The sequence below is a fragment of the Sciurus carolinensis genome, chromosome 6 (assembly GCF_902686445.1).
Source record: "Sciurus carolinensis chromosome 6, mSciCar1.2, whole genome shotgun sequence".
NCBI classification, from domain to species: domain Eukaryota; kingdom Metazoa; phylum Chordata; class Mammalia; order Rodentia; family Sciuridae; genus Sciurus; species Sciurus carolinensis.
This window is the reverse complement of record NC_062218.1, coordinates 135,088,565-135,112,068: the sequence shown is the minus strand read 5'-3', so window position 1 is coordinate 135,112,068 and position 23,504 is coordinate 135,088,565. Positions and strand designations below refer to the sequence as shown.

The 23,504-nt window shown below is 37.3% G+C and overlaps 1 pseudogene; it reads right to left on the bottom strand.

Moving 5' to 3' along the window:
• Positions 1-4,057: 4,057 nt before the first annotated feature.
• Positions 4,058-21,635, bottom strand: LOC124986426 (vacuolar protein sorting-associated protein 54-like; annotated as a pseudogene).
• Positions 21,636-23,504: the final 1,869 nt, after the last annotated feature.

Below are 23,504 nucleotides of genomic sequence, written 5' to 3'. Positions count from 1 at the left end.
AGGAAGTCTGATCTTAAGCCAACATGATGAAGATTCAGGCCTACTTTGTCTTCTAATTGGTGCAGGGTCTCTGGTCTAATTCCTAAGTCCTTGATCCTTTTTGATCCATTTTTGCAGTGTTAGATATAGAGGTTTAATTTCATTTTACTGCATATGAATTTCCAGTTTTCCCAGCACCACTTGTCGAACAGGTTATCTTTTCTCCATTGTATGTTTTTGCTCTTTTGTCTAGTATGAGGTGACTGTATTTATGTGGGTTCATCTTTATGTCTTCTATTCTGTATCATTGGTCTGCCTGTCTATTTTGGTGCCAATAGCATGCCATTTTTGTTACTATTGCTCTGTAGTACAGTTTAAGCTCTGGTATTGTGAAATCTCCTGCTTCATTTTTCCTGCTCAAGATTGTTTTGGCTATTCGAGGTCTCTTATTCTTCCAGATGAAGTTCATGATTGCTTTCTCTATTTCTATGAGGAATGTCATTGGGATTTTAATTGCAATTTCATTGAATCTGTATAGCACCTTTGTTAGAATGGCCATTTTGACAATATTATTTCTACCTATCCAAGAACATGGGAGATCTTTCCATCTTCTAAGGTTTTCTTCAATTTCTTTCTTTAGTGTTCTGTAGTTTTCATTGTAGAGGTCTTTCACCTTTTTTGTGAGATTGATTCTCAAGTATTTTATTTTTTTGAGGCTATTGTGAATGGAGTGGTTTTCCTAATTTCTCTCTCAGAGGACTCATCACTTATGAATAGAAAAGCATTAGGTTTAGGTGTATTGATTTTATATCCTGCTACTTTGCTGAATTCATTTATTAGTCCTAGAAGTTTTCTTAATGGAATTTTTTGGATCCTCTAAATATTGAATCATGTCATCGGCAAATAGTGAGAGCTTGAGTTCTTCTTTTCTTATTTGTATCCCTTTAATTTCTTTGATCTTTCTAATTGCTCTCACTAATGTTCAAGGATGATGTTTAATAGAATTGGTGAAAGAGGGCACCCCTGTCTTGTTCCAACTTTTAAATGGAATGATTTCAGTTTTTCTCCATTAAGAATGATGTTGACCATGGGCTTAGCATAGATAGCTTTTACAATGTTGAGGTATGTTCCTACTATTCCTATTTTTCTAGTGTTTTAAGCATGAAACAGTGCAGTATTTTATTAAATGCTTTGTCAGTATCTATTGAAATAATCATATGATTCTTAACTTTAAGTCTGTTGATGTCATGTGTTACATTTATTGATTTCTGGATGTTGAACCAACCTTACATCCCTGGGATAAACCTCACTTGATCATGGTGTGCTATTTTTAAAATATGTTTTTGTATGCAATTTGCCAGTATTTTGTTAAGGATTTTTGCATCTATGTTCATCAGGGATATTGGTCTAAAGTTTTCTTTCCTTGATGAGTCTGTGTCTGTTTTGGTATCAGAGTGATAATAACTTCGTAGAATGAGTTTGGAAGGATTCCCTCCTTTTCTATTTCCTGGAATACTTAGAGAGGAGTATTGGTATTAATTCTTCTTTAAAGGTCTTGTAGAATTTGGCTGAGAATCCATCTGGTCTTGGGCTTTTTTGGTTGGTCGACTTTTGATGGCTTCTTCTATTTTAGTGCTTGAAATTGGTCTGTTTAAATTGTGTACGTCTTCCTTATGCAGTTTGGGAGGCTCTTATGTCTCTAAAAATTTGTCAATGTCTTCGATATTTTCTATTTTTTGGAGTATAGATTTTCAAAGTAACTTCTAATTATGTTATGTATTTCAATGGTGTCTGTTGTGATCTTTCCTTTTTCATAATGATTTCTAGTAATTTGAGTTTTCTGTCTCCTTCTCTTTGTTAGTGTGGTTAAGGGTTTATCAATTTTGTTTACTTTTTCAAAGAACCAACTTTTCGTTTTGTCAATTTTTTGAATTCTCTTTTTCCAGTTTATTGATTTCAGCTCTGATTTTAATTATTTCCTGTCTTCTACTATTTTTGGTGTTGATCTGTTCTTCTTTTTCTAGGGCTCTGAGAGTAATGTTAGGTCATTTAGTTGTTGACTTTTTATTTTTTTAATGTATGAGCTCAATGCAATGAACTTTCCTCTTAGTACTGCCATTAGAGTGTCCCAGAGATTTTGATATGTTGTGTCATTCTCATTTACCTCTAAGGATTTTTTTATTTCTCCCCTGATGTCTTCTGTTATCATTCCTTCATTTGCTAGCATATTATTTAATCTCCAGGTGTAGGAGTAGTTTTTGTTTGTTATTTTATTGTTAATTTCTAATTGTATTCCATTATGGTCTGATAGGATACAGGGTAGGATCTCTATTTTTTTTGTATTTACTAATAGCTCCTTTGTGGCATCCTTCTATTTTGGAGAAGGATCCATGAGCTGCTGAGAAGAAAGTATATTTGCTTGATGATGGATGAAGTACTTTGTAAATGTCCATTAAGTCTATACCATTGATTTTAATAGTTAGTTCTATGGTTTCTTTGTTCAGTTTTTGTTTGGAGGATCTATCCAGGCTGCACCATTTTTCATTTTCACTAGCAGTGTAGAAGAGTTTCTATTTTTCTGCACATGCATTGTATTTTCAGGTATTTATAAAACTTCCAATAATGAGTCTTTCAAACCACAAACACTGTGTTGTTGGTTAGATCATTTTCTTTTTTCAGAAATCTAATGTTCAGCACAAAGGTCTCGTACACATTTTGTTGAATTTCATAATTTTTTATGATTTTTTTACTATTATAAAGTGTACTTTAAAACATTATTGAATGTTTAAATAATATCCCAAGACTTCACTAACCTGAGTTCTAGGAATTTTTTTATTTGTTCTAATTATTTGTACATGACAGTAGAATGCATTTATACATTTTGATAAATCATACATAAATGGAGTGTAATTTCTCATTTTTGATTATACGTATTGTAGGATCACATAGGTCATGCATACATGTAATGATGTCTGTTTCACTCTACTATCCTCCTATTCCCATACCCCTTCCCTTCTCTTCACTCCCCTCTACCTAATATAAAGTAACGCTATTCTTCCCTACTCCACTCCCCATTGTGAATTAGCATCTGCATATCACAGAAAACATTCAGCCTATGTTTTTTTGGTTTTGGTTTATTTCACTTAGAATGATATTCTCTAACTCCATCCATTTGCCAGCAAATGACATAATTTCATTCTTCTTTAAAGCTGAGTAAGATTCCATGAAATACACACACACACACACACACACACACACACACACACACACGTGTATATGTACACACATACATACACTCCACATTTTCTTTTGCTCACTCTAGGAGTATTTTATGTTTTATTTTTGTGTTTGTGTGTTTTTTTCTTTTGTTTTGTTTTTTGGTCATTTTGGATATTTTTCTATACAGGGAGTAATATCCTACAAACAGTGTTAGCTTTATTTATATTTTGTTTTTAACCACTTTATCTTTCATGTTTTTTCTTGCCTCATTACACTGGCTAGGGTTTCCAGTACACTGCTGAATGGGAGCAGTGAGAGTGTGTCTTTACCTTGTTCTTAATCATAGATGGGGAAAGCATTTAGTCTTTTACCATTAAATACAATTTTAGCTCTTGATTTTTTGTAATGGCCCTTTTCAGGTTAAGGACCTTCCCTTTGATTTTTAATTTACTGAGAATTTTTACAGTAATTAATTTTTAAATTTTCTCAAATGCTTTTTTGCATCAATTAAAATAATCATATTGTTTTTATCCTTTAGTCCATTTTTTGCTCATTGCATTGGAAGAAATGCAAAGCATTGTTAAATATAAAGTATACAGAGCATTCTAGTCAACTACAGTTGTGTAAAGCTATTTGTTTTTGGATTTTGTCCAGAGAAACCTGTATTTGTTTCCAGAGAGAATGAGAAACGTTATAGACACCTGATCAGTTACTCCTCACTGAAGAATGCACAAAAATGGCATTCCTTGTAGAGACCACTGAATCTAGCTTCCCAACACTGTTACTTTCCCTTTTCCTTTCCCTCACCTCATTTCACTCTGGGTTCTAGGTTCTTAAAATACAGGCATTCAGATTTTCTTCAGAAACATGTATGTCCCATGATCAGATGAAGTACCAAGTTTTCTAGTAGTTGTCCCCTTTTCTATTTCCAGATCTCTGCCATATTTAGTTCCAAATCTTTAAGACCTTTTAAGGCTTGAAGATTTCCTGTGTAAAAAGCTACTTCTACTGTAAACAACCCATCTTGAGGTCCTCCATCATTTATCATGTTTAAGTGAGATAATTGCTTTTTCAAGTGAAGTTTGTAACTTTCAACAATTCTTAAAAATAGCATCTGTGTTTGTTCTTCTGGAAGAAGATCAAATATAACTTCATGCATTTTTTTCATTTGCTTATACATATTCCTGAAGCAGGTGGAAGAAATGGGAGCTTTCACCTCATATATGCTTTGATAACAACTTGTCAAATAAGCTATCCATTATTGCTAAAAGCTTAGCTGATATATCAGTGATGTGGTCATGGTAATCCTTAGTGATATGATCAAAATGCCTAAGAATGTTATATTGCTTAGGTGGTAGTCAAGTTTCCAAATGAGCCTGGATCACAGGAGTGTAGTGCACAATTAACTGCAAACATTGTGAAGAAAGGGCCAATTTTTTGGTAGTTATTGTTTTTAGTCAAACAATTTGCAATGCACCAGCTCCAAGAACTAACTGGCAACTTCTTGAATTGATGTACTTCAATAGATCTGACAGACAAGCAAGCATGCCCATAGTAACACACTGGCAATATTCAAAGTTAATTCTTATTAACAGCAATACAGTTCCAAAAACAGCATACTGTTGTCCCTTGACATGAGAACCTCAGCTGGTTTTGTTTCTTCCCCTGATTTTTTTCAGGTAAAGCAATGTTTCCATCTGATATAGAATCAACAAGATCCTGAAATTCTGAAGGCCCTCCAGTTTGCTTTCAGTGCATATTGTCTAAGAGGAGGATGAGCTTGGTTTTTTCTCTCATCATGAAATCTATTTACAAATTTATTAGTTTGGCTTTGAAGTGCTTCAAGTAATGACATGCTTTTTCTTCCACAGATCTGTTCTGTCTCTAAAATTAATGTTTTCATTAATCTAGAAAGTGTAATGAATTTTGTGGAATTTAACTTTTCAAGAAAACCATTCTTTGCTCTTTTTTTAAAAAACTTTATCTTATTTATTTATTTTTATGTGGTGCTGAGGATTGATCCCAGTGCCTCACACATGCTAGGCAAGTGCTCTACCACTGAACCCCAGCCCCAGCCCCTATTCTTTGCTCTTGACATGAGAAATTTGATGACTTGATCATGACATACATCTGAGGCACTATACAATGACTCTTGGATGTTATTTGTCAGTTTCCCCAGGTCTCAGGCAGTTAATTTCATGTCTTCACTGACCATAATATCTGCATTTCCTGGAATAGGATGATGATGTCTGCTCTTTACTACATGAAGAATCAGTAGTACATTTTGGTTCAGGTACCAAACACTGCTGCAAGGGCTCACTATTTGGAGATGAATTTCTTTAGGAGGTAGTGTCAACTACTATAGGTGCTGATTTGCCCTCATTGAATGAGGTATTGAGAGACTTGGAACAACATAGAGCCGCGGGGTGAGTCTCTCCCACTGGGTGAAATTTGGCCTGGGCGGCAGGCCTGGACAGGGGGCAGCTTCTCGGAGCAGGCCCACCCAGTGAGAGCTTTCCGCACAGAGCCAACCCCAAGCCCTGAACCCAGTGGTGGACCCTGGCCTGCAGGCAGCTTCTGGGACCAAGGCAGGACAGGGAGAGGCTTTCCCCGAGCAGCCTGGCTCCCTCAGGCGAGGGCAGACCCTGTCTATAGCCAGCTTCTAGGAGCAGGACCGCCCAGTGAGAAGATTTCCATGCAGAACCAGCCCCCAGTCCTGGACCCAGTAGTGGGCTAGGGGCACCTTTCTTCAGAAGCACTGCGTTATCAAGTTCCTCCAAGACTTCAGGCTACTGAAGGCTGGGAGGTACATACTGGAAATCTACAGGGACATATAAGCCAATAGAGGAAATCTGCAGTATCTCAGAGTCCCACTGATATCTGACCAATATGAGAAAACAAGGGAAGAAAATGCCCCAAACAAACCTAGATACTATGTCAATAAAACCCAATGACAGCACAGCAGAAGAAATGTCAGAAAGGGAGTTCAGAATGTACATAATTAAAACAATCAGGGAAGCAAATGAGGAGATGAAAGAGCAAATGCAGGCATTAAATTATCACACCAATCAACAGTTAAGAGAGCAAATACGGGAAGCAAAAGATCATTTCAATAAAGAGTTAGAGATACTGAAAACAAACAAACAAACAAACAAACAAACAGACAGAAATCCTTGAAATGAAGGAAACAATAAACCAAGTTAAAAATTCCATAGAAAGCACAACCAATAGGATAGAACACCTGGAAGACAGAACCTCAGACATTGAAGACAAAATATTTAATCTTGAAAACAAAATTGACCAAACAGAGAAGATGGTAAGAAATCATGAACAGAATCTCCAAGAATTATGGGATATCATGAAAAGGCCAAATTTAAGAATACAGGGATTGAGGAAGGCTTAGAGAAAAAAACAAAAGGAAGAAACAATCTATTCAATGAAATAATATCAGAAAATTTCCCAAATCTGAAGAATGAAATGGAAAATCAAGTTCAAGAGGCTTATAGGACTCCAAATATACAAAATTACAACAGACCCACACCAAGGCACATTATAATGAAAATACCTAACATACAAAATAAAGACAGAATTTTAAAGTCAGTGAGAGAAAAGAATCAAATTACATTCAGGGGGAAACCAATAAGAATATCAGCAGATTTTTCAATCCAGACCCTAAAAGCTAGAAGGTCCTGGAACAACATTTTTCAAGCCCTGAAAGAAAATGGATGCCAACTAAGAATCTTATACCCAGCAAAACTTACTTTCAGATTTGACGATGAAATAAAATCATTCCATGATAAACAAAAGCTAAAAGAATATACAAAAAGAAAGCCAGCATTACAGAACATTCTCAGCAAAATATTCCATGAGGAAGAGATGAAAAACAATGATGCAAATCAGCAACAGGAGGAACTAGCCTAAAGGATTAACCAAATAAAGGGGAAACCAAATCATGTCAAAAATCAAAAATGACTCAAATGACTGGGAATACAAATCATATCTCAATAATAACCCTGAATGTTAATGGCCTGAACTCATCAATCAAAAGACATAGACTGGCAGATTGGATTAAAAAGAAAGATCCAATAATATGCTGCCTGCAAGAGACTCATCTCATAGAAAGAGATACCCACAGATAAAGGTGAAAGGATGGGAAAAAACATATCATGCACATGGACACAGCAAAAAAGCTGGAGTATCCATCCTCATTTCAGATAATGTGAACTTCAAGCCAAAACTAGTCAGAAGGGATAAAGAAGGACATTACATACTGCTTAAGGGAAGCATAAATCAGCAAGACATAACAATCATAAATATCTATGCCCCGAACATTGGCTCATCCATGTACATCAAACAAATCCTTCTCAATTCCAGAAATCAAATAGACCACAACACAATAATAATAGGCTATTTTAGCACACCTCTATCACCATTGGATAGATCTTCCAGACAAAAATTGAATAAGGAAACCATATATCTCAATAACACAATCAACAATTTAGACTTAATGGACATATATAGAATATACCATCCAACAAAGACAAATACACTTTCTTCTCAGCAGCACATGGATCCTTCTCTAAAATAGACCATATTTTATGCCACAAAGCTACTGTTAGCAAATACAAGAAGATAGAGATACTACCTTGTATCCTATCAGATCATAATGGATTGAAATCAGAAATAAATGACAGAATAAAAACCAGAAACTTCTCCAATAGCTGGAGATTAAACAATACACTATTATATGATGAATGGGTAACAGAAGACATCAGGAAGGAAATAAAAAAATTCTTAGAAGTAAACAAGAACAAACACACATCATATCAAAATCTCTGGGACACTATGAAAGCAGTACTTAGAGGAAGATTTATTTCATGGAGTTCATTCAACAAAAGTAGTAAAAATCAACAAATGACTTAACACTACAGTTCAAAGTGCTAGAAAAAGAAGAGCAGACCAACACCAAAATTGTAGAAGACAGGAAATAGTTAAAATCAGAGCTGAAATCAATGAAATTGAAACAAAAGAAACAATTGGAAAAGTTAACAAAATAAATAGTTGGTTCTTTGAAAAAATAAACAAAATTGATAAACCCTTAGCCTCACTAACAAAGAGAAAGAGAGAGAAAACTCAAATTACTAAAATTCGGAATGAACAAGGAAATATCACTACAGACACGATTGAAATACAAAACATAATTAGAAACTATTTTGAAAATCTATACTCCAACAAAACAGAAAACCTCAAAGACATCAACAAGTTTCTAGAGACATATGAATTACCTAAACTGAACCAGGAGGACATACACAACTTAAATAAATCAATTTCAAGCAATGAAATAGAAGAGGTCATCAAAAGCCTACAAAGAAAAGTCTGGGACCAGATGGGTTCTCAGCCGAGTTCTACAAAACCTTTAAAGAAGAGCTCATTCCAAAACTCCTCAAAGTATTCCATGAAATAAAAGAGGAGGGAACCCTCCCAAACTCATTCTATGAAGCCAATATCACCCTGATACCTAAACCACACATAGACACATCAAGGAAAGAAAATTTCACCAATATCCTTAATGAACATCGATGCAAAAATTCTAAACAAAATTTTAGCAAATCGCATACAAAAATATATTAAAAAGATAGTGCACCACAATCAAGTGGGTTTTATCCCGGGGATGTAAGATTGGTTCAACATCAGGAAATCAATAAATGTCATTCACCATATCAACAGACTTAAAGTTAAGAATCACATGATTATTTCAATAGATGCAGAAAAAGCATTTGATAAAATACAGCATCCCTTCATGCTCAAAACACTACAAAAAATAGGGATAGTGGGAACATTCCTTAACATTGTAAAGGCCATCTACACTAAACCCACGGCCAATATCATTCTAAATGATGAAAAACTGAAAGCATTCCCCCTAAAAACTGGAGCAAGGCAGGGATGCCCTCTTTCACCACTTCTATTCAACATCGTCCTTGAAACTCTAGTCAGAGCAATTAGACAAACCAAAGAAATTAAAGGGATACGAATGGGAAAAGAAGAACTCAAACTATCCCTGTTCGCTGATGACATGATTATATATTTAGAGGAACCAGGAAATTCCACCAGAAAACTATTAGAACTCATAAGTGAATTCAGTAAAGTAGCAGGTTACAAGATCAATGCTCATAAATCCAATGCATTTTTATATATAAGTGATGAATCTTCAGAAAGAGAAGTTAGGAAAACTACCCCATTCACAATAGCCTCGAAAAACATAAAATACTTGGGAATCAATCTCACAAAAGAGGTGAAAGACCTCTACAATGAGAACTACAGAACATTAAAGAAAGAAATTAAAGAAAATCTTAGAAGATGGAAAGATCTCCTATGTTCTTGGATAGGCAGAATTAATATTGTCGAAATGGCCATACTACCAAAAGTGCTATACAGATTCAGTGCAATTCCAATTAAAATCCCAATGATGTACCTTACAGAAATAGAGCAAGCAATTATGAAATTCATCTGGAAGAATAAGAAACCCAGAATAGCTAAAGCAATCCTTAGCAGAAAGAGTGAAGCAGGGAGTATCGCAATACCAGATCTTCAACTCTACTACAAAGCAATAGTAACAAAAACAGCATGGTATTGGTACCAAAATAGATAGGTAGATCAATGGTACAGAATAGAGGACACGGTCACAAACCCAAATAAATACAATTTTCTCATACTAGACAAAGGGGCCAAAAATATGCAATGGAGAAAAGATAGCCTCTTCAACAAATGGTGCTGGGAAAATTGGACATCCATATGCAACAGAATGAAACTAAACCCCTATCTCTCACCCTGCACAAAACTCAACTCACAATGGATCAAGGACCTCGGAATCAGACCAGAGACCCTTCATCTTATAGAAGAAAAAGTAGGTCCAAATCTTCAACATGTCAGCTTGGTATCAGACTTCCTTAACAGGACTCCCATAGCACAAGAAATAAAAGCAAGAATCCCCAACTGGGATAGATTCAAACTAAAAAGCTTTCTCTCAGCAAAGGAAACTCTCAGTAATGTGAAGAGAGAGCCTACAGAGTGGGAGAAAATCTTTGCCACTCATACTTCAGATAGAGCAATGATTTCCAGAATCTGTAAAGAATTCAAAAAACTCTACACCAAGAATACAAATAATCCAATCAACAAATAGGCTAAGGAAATGAACAGACACTTCACAGAAGAAGATCTACAAGAAATCAACAGATACATGAAAAAATGTTCAACATCTCTAGTAATAAGAGAAATGCAAATCAAAACTACCCTAAGATTTCATCTCACCCCAATTAGAATGGCGGTTATCAAGAACACAAGCAACAATAGGTGTTGGCGAGGATGTGGGGAAAAACGTACACTCATACATTGCTGGTGGGGATGCAAATTAGTGCAGCCACTCTGGAAAGCAGTATGGAGATTCCTCAGAAAGCTTGGAATGGAAGCACCATTTGACCCAGCTATCCCACTCCTCGGCCTATACCCAAAGGACTTAAAACCAGCATACTACAGAGTTACAGCCACATCAATGTTCATTGCTGCTCAATTCACCATAGCCAGATTGTGGAACCAACCTAGATGTCCTTCAATTGATGAATGGATAAAGAAACTGTGGCATATATATACAATGGAATATTACTCTGTCATAAAGAATGATAAAATTATGGCATTTGCAGGCAAATGGATGAAATTGGAGAATATCATGCTAAGTGAGATAAGCCAATCTCAGAAAGTCAAAGGACGAATGATCTTGCTGGTAAGCGGATGATGACATATAATGGGGTGTGGGAGGGGTTAGTGTTTAGGGTTAGGGTTAGGTTTAGGGTTAGGGTAAGGAGGGTGGCAATAATGGAGGAAGGAAGGACTGTATAGAGGGAAAAGAGGAGTGGGGGGGCGGAAGGAAAAAATAACAGAATGAATCAAACAACATTACCCTATGTAAATTTATGATTACACAAATGGTATGCCTTTACTCCATGTACAAACAGAGAAACAACATGTATCCCATTTGTTTACAATAAAAAAAGTTACACTGTTCAGATACTACCTCCAAAAAAAAATAGTGTCTGAATAGAAATAAATGGTTGTTTCTATGCAACTTTCCTGTTAACCCTTGTAGCTCCAGATAAAATAGTCTTAGTACTTGTATTGTTTACTGCTTTTCATTTGGAGAAAAATGAGAAAACTGACATTTCCATAATGCTAAAATAAGCTATTTAAGAACATGGAATATATTCCTTTGTTCAATTTTACTTATTTGAGTTTTAGTTTCCTATAATTTTTTCACATTTATTAATTTTATTCTTATGTGTTCCATATTACATATGATATTTATGTGTTTCTTATGTGTTTTTATCATACATGAGATTTCCATTGCCATTTTATTTTGTAACTAGCTATTGTTAATATATATGGAAGCTATTGATTGCTATTTTTAAATTGTAGATCTTGATAACTTATTGAAATATTCTAATATTTATTTAGTTTTACAATTGTTTCTCAAAGAGTTTCCATTTGTGCTGTCCTATCATCTGCATGTAAAGATAGTTATGCTTATTATTTCTCAATTGTATTTGTCTTATTGCATTGGATTTTACTTTAGGCATAATACTAAATTATACCATAGATACTGATTATTCTTACCTTCTTATTGAGTTTAGTGGAAGTGTCTTTAGTGTTTCCTCCTTAAGTAAAAATCTTAGCTTTAGAATTGAAGCATATAACTTTTAACATGTTAAGGAAATAACAAAAAATATCTATTTTCTTGTGTTTTAATAAGAAATGTTTGTGAAATCATTTTCTGCATTTAAATAAACATAGTTTCCCTTTATACATCTTAATAAAGTGAATCATTTGATGAATTTCCTAATATTAACCATCATTGAATTTCTAGCAATAAATTACTTTCTTTATGGTATATACATTTCCCTTCATTTTTCTTTGCTATAATTTACCTAGTATTGGGAATATTAAATATTAAAAGGTTTAAGAAAGACTTTGAAAGTGTATAGGACCATCTACCATGGTAGTGTTGGGAAAGTAATGCTTCTGGGAAGCAAGAAAGTTAGATAAAGACATGATGTATGTATTCTTTACAGGGCACATGGTGGGAATAAATAAGGAGAAGAGAAATTTAAAATGGAAATTGCTGAATTCTACTAGATTAGACATAGGAATTTTAAACATGCCAGTGTTCAAGTATTATGTATGTGTGACACTAATTTTTAAGACCTATAAGTTAATATCAAACAGCATCAGGCTGAGACAATATTTTATAGATGTGCTGTGCCTCAGAGTCAGCGATTCTGAAACACAAACTGTGCTTCGTCCAAGAAAAGTAAGTTGTTCTGAGGGGAAAGTGAATGGGAATTTGTGACAGCAGTATATTTTTTCCTTCCTTCATTCTCTCTCTTTCTCTCTTTATCATTCTTCCCATGTTTCTTTCTTCCTTATTTTTTCTAAACCAAAATTTACTCAAATTAAAAGTGAGTCACCAGTATAACAGAGATTATATGGAAGCATGTTATAAAAATCTTGAAGTCCTGGTGGAAAATATAGAGCCTAGGGAAGGTCATTGTATCACAAAGCATGTTGCTCAGAAGCTAATTGGCAAATGTCCAGCCTTGGTCTCTGTAACACATTCAAGAACACAGTCCAGAAGGGTTCAGCCTTTCCTTCTCCTGGCCTATAGTTGCCATAGCAAGGCTTGCTGTGTCTGGTGTAGGGTCAGTTCCCCAACCCAGCTTGGTGGGGTTTAGCAGGAGGTGTAGGTGAGCAGACACTTCTTTATTCTTGTATTTGTGTCTATTTTTAGCTCATAGGATTTAGTAGTGAAGTCCAAGATCAATTTAGAGTTGCAGGTTATCAAGAGAATGCCCACTGATGTCTGCCATATCCCATTTTTCTCAGGGGAACAGACTATGGGGTGATTCAGGTCTTGCTTCCACGAATGAGTCGGAAGATGATTCTTTCAGTTAACTTAGGGGCAATGCTACATCCTGAGAAGACTTTCCTCCATTCTATGTTTTCATGGTCCAGGCTTATTCCAGGGTTAGCCAATGATCATTGTGTGCCATTTCATCCAGAGTCATTACAATGTCTGCTGTGCAGTTATCCTTCAGTGTCCACACTGAACTGGTGCTAAGAGCCTCTGTAGATACCAAAATCTGCAAATGCTTAAGTGCCTTCTATAAAATGGTGAAGCATTTGTTATATCTTATCCAATCCACCTGCATAAGTCATCTGTAGATGACTTATAACTCCCAATACAAGAAAAAAGTCTGTACATGTTTAATACAAATAAAACTTTAAAAATGTTTTTCATAAGTTGTTGGTTGATCTGTGAATGCAGACTGAAGATATTGGAAAACAACTGTATTTAAATGATCAGCATTTGAACTTCTTTCATTATATTCCCAGAGATGATGAAAATCCATGTCTCTTGCATCTCCTGTCTATAATAGTTTCTCAAATTCCTTGTTTTTCATGTTCTTAACTCTTGAAGAAGATTGGCCACATGTTTTTACCATGTCTTTCTGTTTGAGATTCTCTAACTTTTCATGATTAGATTGTTAAGACTCTTGGGAAAGAATGCCACAGAGGTGATCTATTCTCATTGTATCTTGTCAGAGATGTGTGACACCAACATGACTTATCACTGATAATGTTAACTTATACCACGTGGTTTAGGTGGTATTTATCAGGTTTCTCCATTGCAAAGATTATTTTCCCTTTCTATACTCTATCATTGGCCGAAAGTCACTAGGTCTAGCCCACCCTCAAGGGGACAGGAGAAGGTTAATCTTCACATTTTAGAGAGTAGAGATGGGGGTAGGAGATGTACTTACATACACTACTTGGAAATCAAAAAGGAAAGTTTTCCAATAAGAGGCACAGAAGAGCCAGAACAATTCCTCAGAAGAAAAGTGAAGCAGGAGGCATCACAATACCAGACCTTAAATTATGCTACAGAGCTATAGTAACAAAAATAGCATGGTATTGGTACCAAAAGGGACATGGGGACCAATGGTACAGAGTAGATGAAACAGAGACAAACCCACATGAATATGGTTATTTCATACTAGACAAAGGTGCCAAAAACATACATTGGAGTAAAAATACCCTTTTGTTTTTCTACCAGTACTTCAACAAATGGGGCTGGGAAAACTGGAAATCTATATGTAATAAAATGAAATTAAACCACGGTCTCTCACCCTGTACAAAACAACTCAAAGTGGATGGAGGACCTAGGCATTACCCGAGAGACCCTGCATCTACCAGAAGAAAAAGTAGGTCTAAATATCCATCATGTTGGCTTAGGAACTGAATTCCTCAGCAAGACTCCTAAAGCACAAAAAGTAAAATCAAGAATCAATAAATGGGATTGTATCAAATTGAAAAACTTTTTCACATCAAGGGAAACAATCAAGAACATGAAGAGAGAGCTTACAGAATGGGAGAAAAATCTTTGCCACCTGCACCTCAGATAGAGCATTAATCTCCAAGATATATAAAGAACTCAAAAACTTGACACCAAAAACTCCCAAATAACCCTATAAATAAATGGGCAAAGAAACTGAACAGGCATTTCACAGAAGAATAAATACAAATGGTCAACAAATATATAAAAAACATTTTCAACATCACTAGCAAGTAGAGAAATGCAAATTAAAACTACACTGAGATTCCATCTCGCTCCAGACAGAATGACAAAAATTAAGAACATACATAACAATAAGTGTTGGTGAGGATGTGGGGAAAAGGGTACTCTCATCCATTGCTGGTGGGACTGCAAATTGGTGCAACCACTCTGGAAGGCAGTATGGAGATTCTTCAGAAAACTTGGAATGGAATCCCTATTTGACCCTGTCATCCCACTCCGTGGTATATATCCAAAGGACTTAAAATCAGCAAACTATAATAATGTGGCCACATCAATGTTCATAACAGCTCAATTCACAATAGCTAAGCTATGGAACTAACCTATGTGCCCTTCAACAGATGAATGGATAAAGAATATGTGGTACATATACACAATAGAATATTACTTGGCCATAAAGAAGAATGAAATTATTTCATTTGCTGGTAAATGGATAGAACTAGAGGCTATCATGCTAAGTGAAATAAGCCAATCCCAAATAATCAAAGCAGAATATTCTCTCTGACATGCAGATGCTGACTCACAATAGGTGGGGAGGAATGGAGGTTCACTGGATTGGACAGGGTGGAATGGGTGAATGGGAGGGGGGATGGGAATGGAAAAGACAGTAGAATAAATTGGATATAACTTTCCTTTGTTCATATATGAATACATGACCAGTGAAACTCCACATCATGTACAACCACAAGAATGGGAAGTTATACTCCACGTATATATGGTATGTGAAAATACATTCTACTGTCATGTATAACTAAAAAAAAAAAAAAAAACCAAAAAATTTATATAAATAAAAAGAAAAGTTTTCCTTCTTTCCAATTTATTTCCTTATTAAATGACTTGTTTTCTTTAGTAAGCACTTATTTATGTATATCTCATATTTGGAGTAATAATACAATATGGGTAGAAAAATTGTGTCTAAAGTGCTAGGGACCAGAAATATTTTGGACTTCAGATTTTGGAATATTTGCATATATTAAGTACCTTGGGGATGGACCCAGCTCTAAACACCAAATTCATCTATGTTTCATATACATCTCATACACATAGCCTGAGGGTGATTCATTGCAATATTTTTAGTGCACCTGTATTTTGACTAACCCATCCCATAAGGTTGGTGGTGAATTTTACACTTATTGCATCATGTTGGCACCCAAAAAGTTTTGTTTTTGGAGCATTTCAGAGTTTGGATTTTCTGATTAGGAATACTCATCATATGATACTTTTCTCTGTTGTTAGAAATGTTTCAACTTTGACCATTCAGTTCTTTCAGCTTGGCTGCTTTGTCTTTTTGGTATGCCTCCATTCCTTTCCTTTCCTTTTTCCTTTCCTTTCCTTTCCTTTTTTCCTTTCCTTTCCTTTCCTTTCCTTTCCTTTCCTTTCCTTTCCTTTCCTTTCCTTTCCTTTCCTTTCCTTTCCTTCCTTCCTTCCTTCTTTCCTTCCTTTCTTTTTGGTACTTCTTTCTTTCTTTTTTTCTTTTTCTTTTTTTTTTTTTTTGGTACTGGGGATTGAACTCAGAGGCAGTCAATCACTGAGCTGCATCCCCAGCTCTATTTTGTATTTTATTTAGAGACAGGGTCTCACTGAATTGATTAGCACCTTGCTTTTGCTGCTGGCCTTGAACTCGCCATCTTCCTGCCTCTGCTTCCCAAGCTGCTGGGATCACAGGCGTGTGTCACCATGTCTGGCTCCCCTTGACTTTGTGAGAGATAAAGTACTAGAAAGCTTAGCTTCTGCCCTGAAGAAGGGAGATGAAATAACACAGGAGAACAATATCATTGTCTAGAAAGTTCCAATAATCAGTAAAGGATAGGAAGGGTTTTTTCAATGACATTACCAGGTTCTCCTGGAAGTTGCCCTGGTAGGCTTAGATTTGGAGTGGAAACTTGAAGGAAAAGAGGAAGGGAAGTGATTCCATGAATGTTGAAAATATCTTCAATGGCCCATAGTATGGAGCAGCCCCTGGTTCCTCTGGAGAGAGCAGTATCAGGGGAACTGTGCAGGGATGAGAGATGAGCCTCTATTTCAACATTCATTGAGCTGAAGTCAGACTTTCTTCCTGAGTTGTTTTAATTGGCTTGCAAAGAGTTGGCCCCTAATGGCTAATTAGTACCAGGTGGAAATTCCCAGTGGGAAGAGGGTATGATGGCTCTCAGGAGTCCAAGCTGCAGCAGAGGAACCTCCTGGCACAGACCTGGTCTCTTCTAACACAAGTCCTGGAGTGCAAATCACTAGACAGTCCTGCTTTTCTGGTCATCCCCCTGGAGGACTCTGCCAGCCTGTCACAGCATCTGCTTCTGGTGGGAGGCACTAGATGCACTGGCCATCTCCCATGATGCTTTGCTGTAAGTGACTCTCATGCAGAGGACCACAGCCAGGGTTAATTCTATCCGGGCCACTGGAGGGAGCTTTCCCATCCCCTCCAAACACCCTCAAGTTGGGTCATGAGAAAAAAAAGTAGAGAGTAAACAAAGATGCAGGGAAAGGTGGTCCCCAGCAGTAGGAGAATGAATGATGTGAGGCTCTCGTGTGGAATTAACCAATGTACGGCTGCTCACACCATGTGCAGGCCCAGCAAGACAGAGGTCTTTCATCTTTCTTCTCATATCACGATGCTAACCTTATAGGGCATCTTTACTCATTTCAGGAAGGTCTTTCTGTATGGCAAATAATGACTTTCCATGAAGTACTGGGGAGCATGTGAACAGAGAGTGATTTCCCTTTGGATCTGGGCCCTTTAAAAATTTCATCTTCTTCACACTTTTTTTTTTTTTTTTTTTTTTTTTTTTGGTACCAGGGACTAAACCCAGGGGTGCTTAACCACATCCCCAACCCTTTTTTATTTTTTATTTTGAAAACAGGTTCTCACTAAGTTGCTTAGGGCCTTGCTAAGTTGCTGAGGCTGGCCTTGAATTTGTGATTCTTCTGTCTCATCCTCCTGAGTTGGGATTACAGGCATACACCACCACACCTAGCCACAAACCCAACTTTTGAATGAGAGTTGAGTGAGACAGACTGAGCAATAAAATCTAAGTCCCAGTTACTTGGGGGTAGGGGTTGAGGCAGGAGGATTGCTTGAGTTTGAGGTCAGTCTGAAGAATAACAAGACTGTAAAATACAAATAAATAAAGACCTATGGCTCAATCCAAGGTTGTTTATATTCAACCATGTTGCTTCCTTGGGTAAAGATTTCAGTGAAATTTTCCTTCATTCAGGAGTACGCTTGTCAGTCCTCTAGTTCTGCAGATTGTAAATTTTATTATCCAATTAATAAATCTAGGACTATCACCTCCTAACTTCCCAAGAAAGGGAGAGAATACAATTTCTTTTTATAACCCTCATATGTTCTTAGGTGGGAAGGATTTCCTTTAGCAAAAGGCAGATCAACAGGAAAAAAAATAACAAATTTAAAATGCAGGCCATGTGCATTACACAGGAGAGAAGCAACTCTCCCAGGAACCATTGTTCAGAGCAGTGACTTGGCACACTATATGTTCAATAATATTTTAACAAACAGCAATAAATCTGAGAGTGACAAGACAAAGGATAATAAGTTGCTGAGTTCAGAGGTAGGAAAACTGGGAAAGTTATAATGTTTGCTCCCCAATTTCTCTGGCATCTGCTGGTACCTACTCTGGGCTGATAATTGGCTTCTCCAGTAAGGGAGGATTTACAGTTCTGACCTTAGTGGGGGAAAGGAAAGAAAGATAGAATCATTGTGAAGTTTTGTTCTGTCTTTAGGCAAATAGAGGCAAAGGGGGAGGGAGGTAAAAAGACAGAGAGAAAGAGACAGAGAGAAAGAGAGAGAGAGAGAGAGAGAGAGAGAGAGAGAGAGAGAGAGAGAGAGAGAGATAGAGAAACACTTTCTACTTTTAAACTGCCTTCAGCCCAACAATCATTACAACTTGGGAGAATATATGTGTGTGTGTGTATATATATATATATTTTTATTTTTTTACACATTATACTAGCATAATATATCAATGATTCTTCAATACATGATTACTTAGGAGAATTAAAACTCCCCTGAGCATTTAAGGGATGTGTTCATGCATAAGCTCTGGTATTTTCTCAAAAAGAGTGTGTAATGTAATGATAGGATGAGATATAGGTGGAGACATGGGTAATGCAAGGCGACTAAGAAAAGAACAAAAAGAGTCAAGGAACTTTAAACGCCAACATGGTTCATGTGTTACTGTATTTCAAGCATCTCCACTACCTTTAAAGTAAAACGCAAGTTAGAAAAGTAAACAAAGCTTAACACGTGCAGTCAGGTCCTCACTGGCACCAGTGTGCATTCTGCTGGGAGCTCCCACACCCCACTTGGAAAAGCCCTGTGTGGTGTGCTCCACACATGCTGTGGGATGGACTCTGTGAAGGTATAAGGGAAAGACACTATTGTTACACTTTGAAGAAAATCAGGGAAGCCTTTCAGCAGAGAATGAGCAAAAGTAAGAGGAAGAGAACTCAGAGACAGGTGATGGATGAGATAAAGATTTAATTGATGAGAAGGAAATTGGTAAGAAAATCTGGCTGGAGGGCAACTTGAAGGGAAGAATATTCATTTCTGGTGTCTTCCATGTCTTCTACATGAATGGGTTGGCAGGATACATTCAGTGCTTTAGGCAGATTAAGGTGAGCCTGAGTGTTGCTAGAGTTGGACTGAGAGGCAGGTGGCAATGAGATCGCCCCAGAGGCTGCTGATGGGATCAAGGTAAGAACTGGTCATTGTCAGGACTGAGTCAGGAAGGAGGTGAAGGGGAAGACAATGAGGATGGATGAGCCAGGAGAGTGGAAGAAATGGAGAAAAGAGGGAAGTGACACGAAGAAAGGCCAGTGAGGGGAGGGCTATTAAAGACTGACCACAGAAGACTTCAGTGAGTACTCTCAACATCATGAAAGAGAAGGTAGGAACTGAACTTGAGGGTAAATAGTCCTCAGTGGTAAAATAGTAGGAGGGCCTGAACTCCTGGAAACCAAATTGCATAGAAAAGAATGAACTGACTTGGAATCAGAGTCCTTGGATCTACTTCCAATCCTACAATTAAGTCACGTCCCTATGTCTGTAAGATGACATAAAAGCTCTAGAGTCTTCAGCTTTAAGGGAATTTCTGCTTCCTGTAGACCATATAAAATTGAAGGGATACTGAGATTTACATGGGGAATATATGTTAAAAATGAAGTTTCCTGACACTCATCCCTGACTGGTATCTAAACTGTGTAATGAAATAGCAAACTGTTAGATTGAGGGTTAAGGAAAAGGTAGTGTTCTCAACTACAAGAGGTAGGGGGAGGTGTTAAGACAGGGACAGCAGTAGAATGAGCTAACATGGTAATGACCAAAGACCTGAGAATGCACAATTAAGACCATGCTGTAATCAAGAATTACAGAATGTAATAATTATCTGACCTTGGACAAGATACACGTTCTGTGAGTCCTTTAACGAAAATAACTAGCATCTCATCATTTATAACCATAATGAACAGTTGAAGCGGTGTCATCTCTAAAATCCTCTGAAATTTCCAAGTCACTGTGTGGGGGGTGCCTTGGGGAGTTTCTGGACCTATTAAAAAACATGGATCCAAATATTTTTTCCCCAGTTTTTTACCTGTAAATTAAGCATCATAGAAGCTACCATTTTTAAGATAACAAATTACTGGTTTTTTGACTATGAGTGTCTGTTCCCCTTAAAGTTAAAAGCATGATCACGATTACAGGTCACAAATTACAGGAATAGTCTGGATGAGTTCTGCACCTATGCAGGGCTCAGATTCTCAGTTTGTAAAATTAAAGTGTGTGATGTCCAAGTCTTCTCAGCTCTGAAATGTTCTACTTCCAGGACCTCAGAATTAGCTTCCTTAGGGCTCCTTTCATGTCACGATTCCTCAGGCTATAGATGAAGGGATTGACCAGGGGTGTCACCACTGTGAAGATGACGGTGGCCACAGTGTCCTGAACTGAGTAGGAGGATGAAGGGCGCATATAGACCCCCAGGATTGCTCCATAGAAGAGGGAGACCACAGTGAGGTGGGACCCACAGGTGGACAGGGCTTTCCTTATCCCTCTTGCAGTTGGCAACTTTAGTACATTAGAGAAGATGTAAGCATATGAAACAATGATACACATAAATGGTGTCAGAAATATCAAACCACCTACAGTGAAGACCATCAGGTCATTGATGAAGGTATCAGAACAAGCAAGCTTGAGAATAGGGTAGGGGTCACAGAAGAAGTGATGCACAGCATTGTTGGAACAAAAGGTGAGTTGAGCCATGAGAAGAGTGTGTAGGAGAGCATGCAGGTTGGTAATGAGCCCAGATGCAGCCACCAGCAGGACACAGAGCCTGGGCCTCATGATCAAGGTATAGTGGAGTGGACAACAGATGGCTACATAACGGTCATAGGCCATCACACTCAGGAGGAAGCCGTCCATGTTGATGAAAGTGATGAAGAAGTAGATCTGGGACATGCATTCCCTGTAGGAGATGGACTTGCTTCCCACTATGTGGTTCACCAGCATCTTGGGGATTGTGACTGATGAAAAGCAGATGTCAACAGTGGAGAGGTTGGCCAGGAAGAAGTACATGGGCGTATGGAGATGAGGGTCACAGCTGATGGCGAAGATGATGAGAAGGTTCCCAATGATGGTGACCAGGTACATCCCCAAGAATATCCCACAGAGAACCTCTTCCTGCTGTGACTTCCCAGACAGTCCCAGGAGGAGGAACTCTGTAACTGTGGTCTGATTGTCTCCATCCATGTCTGTGGGGGAAAAAGTGTCACCATTTAGTAAGATGATATGCTGGCATTTGAGACCATGCATTAAGCATTTTGGGTCAGTCTACCCATTGGTTGAATATCAAATAAAACTGAATTATCTTATTGTATAATTTTATTCAAATAACCTAGTCAAGTTCAAAATTGTTTACTAATGGTTATAGTGTTATTAACTGTCCCTGTATTTGCTGAGTACCACATGTAGAAACTTTCTATAGAATTCTTCACTTGGTCTGACAATTGAGGCATTATATTTTACTTGAAAGATGAAGGAACTGTGGTTGGAGGCGGTAAATGATTTACCCAAATCCACAGAATCAGTTCAAGTTAGAGTTCCAAACCAGATTAAGTGCTTTTTATCTCTCTAGTATATTTTGTTTAGCTTTAAATTGTTGAAAATTTAATGATATTGCAAGTTCTGCATTAAGTACTATACTGTAAACCTGCAGATTTTGTCTGTGTGCTTTTATTTTCTCAGAATTTGGAATGTTGAGGGGCTTTCATAGGTGCCTGGTGACTTATCCTCACTATTTTAGCAGCAGTTTGATGTTATCACTGTAGATCACAGCTGTAGCATTTGCTGACCTGACCTTTCTGGGCTGGTAGCTGTGGGCAGTCTTGTTTTTCCTCTTCAGACAAAGACAATCTGATATCCATTGTATCTGAATTATTTTTCTATGGGATGGAAAAGATTTACTGATTGATAAAAATCATGGGGTACATCCAAAAGATAATCCCAGGACTCAGAAATCACCATGGTCAGATAAACATTATGAATGTACTGGCCCTGGAACAGGAAAGGAAAATGTCCATTCCCTGTGAGTTCAAAGGATGTAGGAAAAGGAAAGAGAAAGCTGCAGGTAACTGATTTCTAAAGTAGTCAGAGAGTTGTGGTAGAGGACATTCTGGGGGATACTTTGAGGATTTTGGTTGTATGAGGTACTTATTATGGGACAGTGAGGTGATGATCACTGTGAGAATTAAATTAGTGAAATTAAGAGAAAAATGCTGAGAGGTGAAATCATTTTTCAACTTCCAGGATCAACTTTGGAAGACCAGTACTAGAAAGTAGCTAGAAAATGATTCTGAGGAAACATGGTTATTATGAACCTATATGAGGGAAGAGAGTTGGACAGGTCATCAAAGACAAAGTAGGACATTCTTTGACCAGCCGTTGTTCATATTCTCATCTTCAGGACAGATAGTTTTCCATAGCAGAATCATAAAGAAAGAGTGATAATAGGATGTCAAGGGAGATTTTTAGTTTTGTTTTAGAATTGCTAAGGCCAAATTATCTCACACTTTCTTATTATAGTAACTATAATGAGAGTTCTTCTGGTACTGGAGTGGTCAATTGCCAGAAAAAAATATTTAAACCCCAGAAAGTTGAAATTCCTCAGACATCATAGCAGGTCATGTACCTAATTCTTTTTTATCTGGTTGGGTGTTTTCAAGCATACTCTGAAATGTAATTCAGCTTTCTCTGCAGCTTTCTCAGAGGGAGAGAGTGCTCCTACCTCTCCTGTGACTATAACATTTAGTTGGAATTATTAAACATGTCAATGTCTGTTTTCACACACTAATCTCTTAAGAGTCATGCTGGTGTGTGACTATGTCTGAGGGTTCTGACATGTCTGCATCACTGAATGTGTCTCTGACCTTAAAACTAAGTCTCTGGACACCCTCTGAAACCAGCTGCCCTTGGTGGCATCCTAGGAGCTTAACTCTGAGACACTTTATTATGTGATCACAGAGCAATGGGGTTGGACATAGAGAAACACCTGGTATCCACCACAGAGTTTAGGGGCAGAGCAGGATGGCCTTGCATGTCTGACAGTGGAGTCTCTGCTTT